This window comes from Motacilla alba, chromosome 3 (assembly GCF_015832195.1).
Source record: "Motacilla alba alba isolate MOTALB_02 chromosome 3, Motacilla_alba_V1.0_pri, whole genome shotgun sequence".
NCBI lineage: Eukaryota > Metazoa > Chordata > Aves > Passeriformes > Motacillidae > Motacilla > Motacilla alba.
In genome coordinates this window covers 107430237-107442241 of record NC_052018.1, presented here as the reverse complement: position 1 = coordinate 107442241, position 12005 = coordinate 107430237, and the positions used below count along the sequence as shown (strand labels likewise).

The window sequence follows — 12005 nt, the reverse complement described above, 5'->3', positions numbered from 1 at the left end:
GTGTCTTCAGCAAACACTAGATGGAAACCTTAACTGTTTCTGAAGAATAAAGACATAGGAGCACGAATCTGTGAAATTGTACTATCTGATATACTAAAATAAATACCGAATTCCACAGAGGCTGAAGAGGCATAGTAAAAAATAAGAGCATCACTGAAAAGGACAGACCCTGTAGATGAATGCTGTGAATGGCATAATCTGCATGACCAAACATGCAATCTCAGAAATTTAAATTAAAAGCTGCACAGTTGTGAATTGGAGAAAATCTCAAAATACTCCATCTTCATTTCGGAGACCTAAGGCAGACAGGATGTTCCCTTCTTTTTTTCTTTGAAGGAGAGAAATCTTTTGGTCCTTCTGACAGAAATGTCAGCATTGTAATAATAAAACACTGACAAACAAATGGGACTTGCCATGAATTTCAGGGGGCCACAAGAAATATTGTCTGCATAGTTATTTGCTGAAGCAGATATTAAGTGATCCATTTCTCCTGCTGTTTTCCAGGTGACATTTTAATGCTAGCTGGTGACAGCTTCATACTTAAAAAAATAATAATGAAAGCAGTCCTGGTAATGTATGAAAAAATATTGAAGTGATTTATTTAGACCACACAAGTATAAAAGTCATCCTGGTTAACAAGAACACTAATTTAAGTGGCACCAGTGGGAGTTCAGAGAATATAAAAAGGATGCTTTTATTTGGTAGCTTGTGCACTAAAACACAATACTTAATAATGCCTCTTTCAAACACAAAAACTTAATGAGAAAAGCTTGTACATCTAAAAGAGGTCTTTTTAGGAATGTGCATGTTTTTCACACTCCATTTTCTTGTTAGACATACGGATTTCAGTAATTTTCACATCACCAAAATGCTGCATCAGATATAAGTATCCAAGTAGAAAAGAAATAGGAAAGACCTTAAATAGCTGTTTGAGATTCATTTATGCAGTGCTGAGAAGCCACATAGAAGGTCTAGAAAGAAATATTTGGAGTCCCATAAAAATAAGTAAGATTTGCTATTATGTGAAAATTGTTCTTATATAATGCTCATTCCACAGACCATTTGCTACCATTTCAGCACTGTGCTATCTTAGCTTCATTATTTCATGGTTAAGAGGGCTCTCATGCTAAGGCTAGTAAAGGATGGGTGTGCCTATACTCATCCATAGGACCAGTAGGTTTGAATTTATCAAATTCCCAGGTTGTCCTGGAAAGGGACAGTTATCTTCTTTTTTTTTTTTTTTTTTCTTTTTTTTTTTTTTTTTTTCTTTCTTTCTTTCTGTCCCTGGCAGTTAGAGAAGCATGTTATGTCTTGCATGAAACAGTTCTACTGTAATAGATTGTATGTTTTATTTAACCAGCTACTTTCTGGCATGTAGCAAGCCAGAATAAAGGTGATTTTTCCAAAAGTTTGGAACTGTGTGCACAGAGAGTTGATAGAGCCTGTCAGTGGGACAGGGCCAGTTCCCATCTCTGACTGATACACAGCTTCTCAGCAGGGAATAATCAGCACAAGGCAGCACCTGTGCTTTCCCATGTGAAGGCCCCTGAGGTTCATTCAGGAGTCAAGGATGTGGAACAGGATGGCTCCAGCAGAAATCTTGGGTTTCGGGAAAGATGGTGGAGCTTTGTGGGGACCCTGGCTGGGAAGGATACAGGGATAAGCAAATTGAAACTGAAGCTGTCCTCTCTTCTGGTACTCAGTTTTGAGTTTGGGCTATGTTTTGTTGGGTTTTATTTTGGGTTTTTTTGGTTTTTTGTGTGTGTGTGTTTTTTGTTTGTTTATTTGATTGTTTGTTTGTTTTGCAGAGAGGGGCTGGTTTTGGTTCTTTGTTTGTTTGGGGTTTTTTGGGTGGCTATCATAGAGATTTTCCCAATTTCTTAGTTCCTATTACCCTTCCTCCGACCTTTGTTCAGGAGTAGCACAGGCACTGTGCTTGCGGCAGCAAGAATGGGATCTTTTCTCCAGCAGGGTCTCTGCTAGCCCTCTACCCATTTTCCAGAGATTATTAAATTCTCATCTTTATGGATTCACTTGTTTCTAATGCTCTACACATTAGGAGTTTTTACTTTCCTCTAAAAACTAATTTCAGACATTGAAACCAGTAGATACCCTATTTCCCAATGGTATAGGAGGAGAGATTAAAAAGAAAACAAACCAGTACATTGCTGAGGGACCAACGTGCTCTTACCTAACTAATTAGTATTCAAGCATCAATCCTGTTCTTTCCCAGAAAGCAAAATCTCTCCCTTCAAGGTTGCAGTTACGAACTATTCACATACCCAGATGGCTTATGGGCATTATCATGACTTGTGAATTGAATTAGTCTTCATATGGAGTTCCATTTTTCTTCTATCCCGAGCTGTATTTGCATAACTTATGGCAAGGGTGCACTGAGAACAAGCTTCACTTGAAGGCCTCCTCCTTTTTCCTGTGGCGTTGCAGTGGCCAGCAGTGCCTGAGAACAATAACACTATTTCAAATGCCTGACAGGCATTCACTGGTTTATGCATGATATAGACTTTTCCTCCAAAAACAGGTTTTCATCATCGGTGCTTGGCATCACTGATAGGTTGTCAGTGGGAAAAGAAAGAGTTCAACATGGTCATGATGAATGAATTTGAAAATGCATGATGTTGCCTTTGAAGGTTTAGAAGCAGCATTGCCTGGGCAGGTACGCTATGGATACCAGCATTTTACATGGTATAGTAATAAATGCAGATGCTCCATCTTTATCTCTATTACACATTCTGACATCTGCTATAAGCGTTATATTTGCTTACTGAAAAAGAGCTTTTTCCAGCATCCCTTATGGTGCCAGCTACGTTCTGAAACGAGTCTTTCTCCACATTAGCCTCATTTATTAATGACTCCAGCAGAATTTTTTAACATCTGTCAGTTTGGAAATTTAACATGCTCACCTGCAGCCCATTGTAATTCAGGTCACTGCAGGGAAATGGAAGCTTAACATTTGCAAATAGGCTGTATTTCACTGAATGTGATGGATGTGGGTATAGATTCCCTGTACACTGAATGGGTGCACATAAAAGCAAGTATTCTGTCTTGCTCTGAACGTGATGAATGTGAGACTTGAATGCCTGGGTATTGAAAACACACAGTGCCTGAATGGACAGGTAGACTGTATCCACACTTCTGATCTCTGCTGCATACCTATCCACACTAGTCATTTTCTTTGGTGCCTGCTGAGTGCCAGATTGCAAGGCTCATAGAGGGGGAATTCAGTGGGAATCTAAAACCCAGGATTTGTGGGCCACTAATTGAGACAACACAGGATATATCAAGGAGCATCTGTTCCCTACACTCACGTATTCTGACATAAGAAAGGGAAGTTTCATCCTTTCTTCACTTTGGTAGCCTTTGGTGCAAGGAATAAGTATGGGATGTTTGTTGGGGTTCAGAGTTCCTTTTCTAAAAGGACCAGCAGTCAATAGTCACCTTGCAGTGATGCAGGATACCTGCTCTGCTTTTCCCTGCTGGAGGTGAGTGGACCATCATCGATTGGTCGTGCTCCAAGTTTCTTACAGCTCAGGCTGCAACTCTGCACTCCTCCCTAGAAAACACCAATGTAACCTTTCTCAGAGGGAGAGAACAGTCAGTGAACGTGAAGCTGTGTGATCTGGTGGGCAGAATAAAAGGGCTGCTTTTGTCTCTGGCACGGGCTTCTTTTGTAGCATTCTCAGAGTTGCACAAGCCAGGCTTTTCATGCTGTACAGCCCGAGTCTGGAGAGGCTGGGCACTTGAAATTTCCACTGGAAACAATGAAAACATATTAACTCAGAGAAAAGCATGCTGGTTTTAACTTAGGAAAATAAATAGAGATGATGGAGCTATTTGGGAATAGAAGACTGATCTAGACTCAATAGCCAAAGCCTTTGAGAAGGGGCTTTAATTACTGTCAAAATCCAGGATGGAGAGAGTGACTGTACTAAAAGGAAGTGCAAGCAGGGAATGGCTGGCTTTAAAGAAGCCAAACCTATTCATTTGGCCAGGAATTATTTTATACACTCTGGTCCCAAGCCATCCTGAGGGCTTTCACACTGCCCCTGTGTATGCTCTTTCTGGTCAGGCATCAAGACCCTCTAAAGGTAAAAATGGCCAGAACAGAAGGCTAACACTAATGTGGAGCTGGAAGAACGAGAGAGTAAAAGATAATTGATTCAGAAGAGAAAAGGGACTTGCAGAAGCTTAGCTGCTCTGAAACAGAATCTCAATTTTATTACACAGAGTAGATTGCAATTCTCAGTGACAGACCTCTGCTTCTCTTCTGACTTGAGTTTCTCCAGTCGTTCTGACAAAATAGTAAAAAATTACTTTTTAGGCCCTCAGGGGGTGATGAGGAGCGGTTGGGATTTACAGTGTTGATTAATAGAGTATGAACTGTCAAATCTGAAAGGCAGCTATCCCAAAATGCCAGGAACATCCCTCTGACACACAGTATGAGTGCACGTGAGCTGCTTGAAGTGTTTATTATAATATTAATTGTCATGTGAGGTGTGCACTGCACTCCTGTGCTTTAATGTGACAGCAGTTTTCAGGTTGTTCTTGACAAAGTGTCTGATCGTGCATCCCCACAGCACTGAGCAAATACATTTTATGGTGTGTCAGCTGTCTGAACCTGCTACCTGCCACTTCTTCCTCCTGCTGCTGAAGCAAAGGCCTGCTCCCAGCATCTTTTTTGGTGACCCACTACTTTCCACACAGCTTTTTGAAAGAACTGTTTGGATTTTTAGAGTATCCCTTCAATTTAGGAGTAGCACAGACAATTCTGAATTTGAATTGTACCTCAGTGAAAGGGGTTGAAAACATCACAAGTGTTTTGCAGAAGGGCAGCAAAAGACTAAGTAAGGTCTAAGCAAGTGCACAGGGATAAGAAAGCCAAGAAATATTTGTCTGTACTCTTCAGATTTATGCAAGCTGGTGCTAGTTGTCTAATTTGTACTGTGCATGTGCAAAGGGATAAGTTCTGCTCAGCTGTCCTTAATTATTTGTCACATATTTTTTTACAGTGGACAATGAAAACATAGTTTGTTTTTTTTTTCTATTGGTTTCTTCTCTGTCAGTCTGATGGTGCAGTAAGTGTCATACTTGTGACATTCAGTCTAAATTTCAGAGATGTAACGGGTCCTATTAAGCTGAAAAAGAGACTTTGGGATCTTGAAAGACTCTAGTCTAAATATTCATCCCTTTCCTTGATGGAGCTGAAGCAGGAGTGCAGGTGCATTTGACTTTGGGACTAACCTAAGTGTCCGTAACTCTTAAGAAAATAAAAACCAAACCCAAAACTAGAAAATGCCCTCACTGTTCCCACTGTCAGCTTTCTGTACATGCAGGGCTGAAAAACATATTCAGGAAAGAGAATTTCACTTAAAAATGTAGCATGGATTCTTGCCCTGGAAAATGAAGGGTTTATTTCTTTTATACAAAGAAGAAAGTAATATAAATATTGGGGTATTTTTGCTTTTCAGAAAGAATAAGAATTGATTTTGCAGACAGCACGCATTTGTTTTATACTTTAGTCTGTGTTTATAAAAAGCACATGCTACTGGTAGTGACTGAAGCAGAAAGAGATCTTTGGAGCTTTATTTGGTAAAAGCTCATCCGTAGAAGTGTTTAAAGATTGTACAGTTACATTTGCGTAACTCTCTTGGTATTTTCTGAGGTGCTTTAAATTTTCAGTGTAAAAGAGACATTTGGATTATTTGGTTTTAATTTTGTTTACCTAGAGGCCTATGGAAACAAGTTTCTTTAACACTTCTCAGAGCAAAACATGATCCAGGAACAGTTCCTCTCTTCAGTAAGAATTCAAATAACTGCAGATTTGTCCATAGAGATTTGAAGCTGTAAATGACTGTCTTTTTTAGGAAATACGTAACTCATAACTTGTGTTTCTTGATGAAGTTAGAAGTTGACAGCTCAGACTGTGAGACACAGTGTGGATTTTAAATAGAGTGCACTAGGAGGAGAGACTACAGGAGGTTTAGTGGGTGAAGAAGCATTAGCACTTTAGCTGGACAGCTAAATACATTGTAATCACAATTTTGTGTTAAATATAGCATCAACCCTAAGCACATTATGTATTTTTAATAACTTAGAGTTGTGGGGGGCTTTATATTTATTTTCTTCATTTTTTACTTGGAAGTATTTAAAATACATTTTTTATGTACCCTTTTTCAGACCAAAACAAACAAACAAAAAAAAAATCTGTTATGAAAATCTCTTACTTATTGACACTTACAGATCAGAAAAGAGAGAAGTAGATTGCTGTAAAATTTCCAGGAATGCTCGAGCCATAGCAGCCATAGTGGACTTTCTCTTTGCTTCTGAAGCTTTCAGGCTGTTCACTGACAGCCATCGCAGCTTGTGCTTTGAGCACACGCACATTTTGATAAGAGGGAAAATTACAAGAGTGGAGAAGATGAATTTTGCCTTGAGTGACCTTGGGCTCCTAATTGCTGGAGAAGTGAAGAAACACCCCTTTGAAGTGCAAAAGACTGGGACAAGTGGGAAAACAATCTCTTGGATATGTTTCATTGCAAAAGTGGATCTGCAAATGATAATCAAGGAGCAGGCTATTCAAGAGTTTCTTGTCCTCTTGCTCCTTTCAATGCTTCCTATTCTTGTGCCGCATTCCTCGTGCCCGCTTTGGCATTTGGAGATGAATGCCATCTCATATGGTGACAATAAGGCCAATTCAGTGCCCTTCTGTAGGACATTAGGCTGTATGTCCAGCTACACGTAAGGGATTAATTAAATAGCTGTGAATAGCATATTTGAGACAGAAAGGTCACTGTCAGCACTTGGTGTGCTTATGCTAACCCGTTATGTTAGGAGAATAAAATGATGCATTAAGCATAATTAAAGTGAATTTGAGATGCTTCAAGGCAGAACCAGTTATTGTCACTTAATTGACTTGGTTGTGTTTTGTGTAAATGGTTCTTCAGACTTTGTTAGTAGTGGGAATTTCTTGTATTTTTGTAAGGTATTTATTCTCTTAGCAGCCTTATTCAGTCTTCTTGTCAGCTTGCCCTCCTTTGGTAGCATAATTGTGTTTATAACTAAGCTGTTATATCCGTCTTGGTTATCAACTGGTATCTGCTCTAAAAAAGAAAATATGTATTTGGAGAAACACCCTAAAATCCTTTTTGGAAGAAAGTCTTATCTCTGCTGCTGCTGTTTTGTAATGAAAGATGAGCATAAGAGGGGTAAAGAAAAGAGAGAGATGAGTAAAAACTCAGCATGCTGATGATGCCAGGTTCATGTCTTGGCCACATGGATCAGGCTGTGATGCCCTCTTCCTTCGTTACTGGATGGAGCTCAGGGCAAGGAGAGCTGAGTTGGAGCGCAACCAAAGCCTTGCGCTGTTTGTTTCCCTGCTCTGTCCTGAGTTCACAGCCGTGCCAGCAAATCTCTCCTGCCTGCTCTACCCCACTGCTGTGACCTTCCCAGGCTTCTTACCAGCCTTGGGTCAAGAGGTTGAATCACAGAGGGTCCCCACCAAGAAAGCAAAGCCCATCATCTTCATGGCCCCGTTGCACCAGGCTGCTTCTCTGTGTGCCCTTTGCTGTGCCCACGGGACTCTGCAGTTGCCAGTGCAGGTTCTTCTGTACATCTTCAGTGGCAGATGGGCTGCAGACTGCAATCTCCTGGACACCAGCTCTGTGTTACAAAGTGGATGCTTTTGTTTTGGTTATTACTGATATAAATTGAACACCGCTGTGCTGGGCACTGTAGGAATGGATAATAAATGGCAGTCGTTGTCAGAAAGAGTTACCAGTTCAGATTGTTTTGTGGTAAGTGATGAGGCAATAGGCTGCTAATGCGCAAATTGCTCAGGCACAGGGGAAATACTTAAGTACTACTGTCATGATGTTTTCTATGCTTAATTTGCTGGCATTGTTATGTCATACTGGTGAGTTCATCACCCTCTCCTATTGCTCTGTGTTTGTAATGACCAGTATAATATAATTTGTGTACTGTTCTTTGAAATGATTTCATGTTCACAGCGTATTCTAAAAAAGAAAATGCAGAGAGCAGAAATGCTGACTATTCTTTGGGCAGGTTGTTTGCCTTAGTTTTCAATAACGCCAGATGAAAGCATTTATTGCATTTATTCAGCTGGCTTTTCCTTGCAACGAGAGGTTATCACGTTATAGTACTGTAGGGTAAGACTTTAATTGCATTCATCAAACATGGCAGGGGATTGGCTAGGATGGCCTCTGAGGATTAAAACTGGTTATCTGAGTATGAAGGAATCATTTGGTGATCTGCCAGAGCACTCTTGTTGCGAGGGCAAGTTTTGCTGTCAAGCTGAAGAAGCACTCAGATAAAGAGGCTTTCTGTGCAGTTACCTTGGGTGCACGAAGGCATTAGCTTAGGACGCCTGCATCTCTAAACCCTTGGCTTAGCTGATCTGCACCAGACCCTCGTGCTTACATATCAAACATCTGTACTTCAGTCCCTGGGGCCATGCTAACATTCTTTCTTATCATATTGCATATACATTGCCAGAGCTGGTTTTGGACTTTATTTTCATGGTCTTCCTCTTCAGCTGATAAAAGCATGTCTCCTCCAGTGCACAGTGGCTGGTAACTCTTACTGGTAAAACAGGAGGCTCATGTGTAGATGATGCCACATCCATCATCTTCTGGAACTTCATGAGTTACCCAAAATTATAACTTCAATTAACACAAGCTGAGAATGCATTCAGAAAGTACCAGGAAAAATGCATTCTTAAAAAAAAAAACAAAAAACAAAAAACAAAAAACCTTTTTAATGGAGGGAAACAGCATTAAATAGTTGTAGACCTAATAAATGTGAACTTCTTTTATTGAATCCTGCTGACAGACAAGTAACTTAAATCCTTATATGTAGAAACTTTATTTATACGAAGGTTCTGCAAGAGTGAAAAGTCAGGCTCTTGCATCGCCAGCAGAGCCTTACTGGAAAAATATTATTTCATTTATGAATTTATACTGTGTCTCTGATGCACCATGTAAAATTAACTTTTATCTCTAGACAAGATCTAAAATGTTTCCAGCAGTTCACTTGAAAGGATGGGGAAAAAGAACTGTGTGTTAACTAAGAAGATGACATCTTGCCTGAGGCAGTCTGCTTTTCTCCTGGCTCTAGGAGGAATTCCCTGTCTCCTAAAGGTCTGATTCTTTGTGTTTTGTTTTCTTTCTTTCTCTTTTAAAAATACGTAGCTGTGGTTTTCTCAGATATTTTATGAGTCCCAGTTGCCAAAACGAAACAAAAAAAGAATAAAAATACCCCATATTCCTGGATAAGGTGAATCATCTGTTAGCCTGCCTCATCTCCGGCTTAAGTGCAAATGTTTGATCCGCCTGGCTCTGGGGAGTGTTCTGATCCTGAAACAACTGGAATCCATAAGAGCAAATTGATCTGGTTTGAAGGCGTGCGTTTCACAAGTGCTTTTCTTTGGGAAAATGATAATCAAATACTGTTTCAGTAGCACTGCAGAGGTTGGACGGCAAAAAATCCTAATCTATTAGCAAAGAAGTTTTCCACTGAAAAAGTGAACTAGTTTCTAGGGCAGTGTGACTTCATGAGCAGACTGTCTCTGTTTAAAAGGCAGTTCTGGCTTTCAGAGCGTGCTGCCAATCAGAACCCTGATGCTGCTTTGAAAATCACCATGGGAATGTCTACAAATAATAACCATTTCTGCCTAAATTAAAATATAAACGAACTCGTACATAAATGCTGTCATCAACTTTAATGTTCAAAATGCTACTGAGCTTTAATGTGTTTTTCTGTCCACTTAGGCAGGAATTCTGCACTGATTCATTCTCAGGTGTAATACTGGGCCTCAACATCTGTTTTAAAAGTCCTCATATGGAAACTGTTCCTAAGCTCCTAAAAGTCTAAGGATATCTGATATACATCTTATTTTACTGATTTTTGATCTCAGTGATTTGGGGTAAAATGAATTTACTATTATGCCACAGAAAAACATCTTAGCTAGGAATCCTGTGTTGTTTTTCTCAAGTTTGTCTTCCATGAGCACTTTCCATTTCCATTAGGTGAGTCTAAGCTAAGGTCGTAAGAGTGTGGGAATAGGTCCCTGTGTCACATCCTGATGCCTCCAAAGGTTAAATAAGTGGAATAAATGTATGAAGTAGGTCAGCAGAGATGGGCACAACCATGATCAGAAATTCTACACATGGCTTGTGCATGGAAAAAGTAAAACTGTGGTGGTGATGTGATAAGAACTGGAAAAGTGTGGGAAGATGGAGATGTCTAAGGGGAAAAATGGGAATCAGAGTAGGAGTGTCTTTACTTAGTCTTCCTTGTTCTTCTGTAGTCCTTGAATCTGGCACTTGGAAGGTCTCTTTCCTTCCTCGGGTGGTGTTTGGCTGTGTATTTGTCTAATGGGTTTATGTAGCTTTGTTTAAAATTAGTATAATCATTATAGAAGCCAAAATTTTATAGACCCCCCAAGATTTCTTTAGAATTGGGAACAGATATATTTTTTAAATTTTATTTTTAATTCCAAATCACAGGAATGCCAGCTTCTGGGGTGATGAAAACCAATGCTTTATAATTCCTGTGCAAAATATGCCAAAATAATACGCTGGAAACCAAATTATTTTACTTAGTCACAGTCTTAGTGTCATGAGTTAGATTTTAGGGAAGGTGGCAGCAGAAATGTTGGCATACCTTAAGTCAGTATTAAGTACCAAAGGATGAAAAATATTACTGGCCTTGGGGAACCTTGCTATTCCAGGGGTGCTGTTCAGCACGGTGTAAGCTATTCTCCCTGTGAGGAAGGTTTCCCATTCAAAGCAGGAATAAGAGTGCACGAAATCAAGTGAAAATAATTGCTTCTATCGCCTCAGAAGATTTTGTAGTAATAGGTATAAATGCTTGTCCATCACAGAGATGCTGCTTTTCATTTCGAAAAGCATGCTGCAGATATTAAACCATGTGTTCTTTTTGGATGAAAAGGGTCTATCTCCATTTTTGAGCTGCTGCTTTGAAGGAGGCTGTTTTCCTTGAAAGCTTTGTTGTTCTGACTGTGCTTTGTAACATACAAAACTAAGATGTTTCAGCATGTCCCTTTCTTCTGGAATCATTTGGTGCATGAGATGATGAAACTAATGGGCCAATTTGTGAACCTCTCTCTTGGCAGTTAAGTGTGTCCTGGATGTTTTCCAAGTACCTGCAGAGCCCGTACTTCCTTAGGTTACCTATAGCTTAGGGTCTCAGAGGGAGCTGTGTTTGCTGTATCTCTGTGAACCAAAAGGCCATTAACTGGAAGGGTCAAAGTGTTAATGGAAGGAGTAGTCTCCGCTTGCCATTATCTTGCAAACGTTCTGCAGGAACCAGGGAAACATAACACTCGCTCCCTTTATTTCTGTAGGTGGTTTCTGAATAGGTGACCTCAGTGTTCCATGACTAAATAAAGAGATTAGATGCAAACACAGGGGCCAACAAAACTGAACTTGCTCAAACTGCTGGTGGAGAGCCACGCTCCATTATATGGCCACTTTGGTAGCATCAGGTCAAATTCCTCTTAGATGAGTAAAGGTCACAGAGATTGTATTGCTTAATTGCCTAACTTTCTCTTTGTACTCTCTGTTCTTATCCTTTCGTGTACTCGAGGAGAAGAGCACTCACTCTCTTTGGGACATAGCTGTATGGAGGGTACAACACCGAGAGAAGATAAAAGGAAAATTTCAGACTAGGGTCATGCCATTGATATACTGACCAACTAAATAGCTTTCCAGAGTGTTTAAAAATGCCCCAAAAATAGTGGAAAGCATCAAGAACTAAATGTGTAACTTTCTTCGAGATACGCACATGGTTCCTTAAGGAGACCATGAGTATGTTCTTTGGAGGATTTCTGTTCAGGATTGTTGTGCTGCTGCTTCCTGTGTCATATTAATTATTAATGCTTCTTTTAACCCCAGCTTTGACGTTTGGATAGTCTTCTAGAAATGTAGAAACAAATATTAAAGTTAATC

General features: G+C 39.9%; 1 protein-coding gene across 7 annotated transcripts in view; it reads left to right on the top strand.

Annotated features, from left to right (window-relative positions):
* MACROD2 (mono-ADP ribosylhydrolase 2) overlaps nt 1-12005 on the top strand; it is an 844207-nt gene that overhangs the window by 305231 nt on the left and 526971 nt on the right. The gene's annotated exons all lie outside the window — the stretch shown is intronic.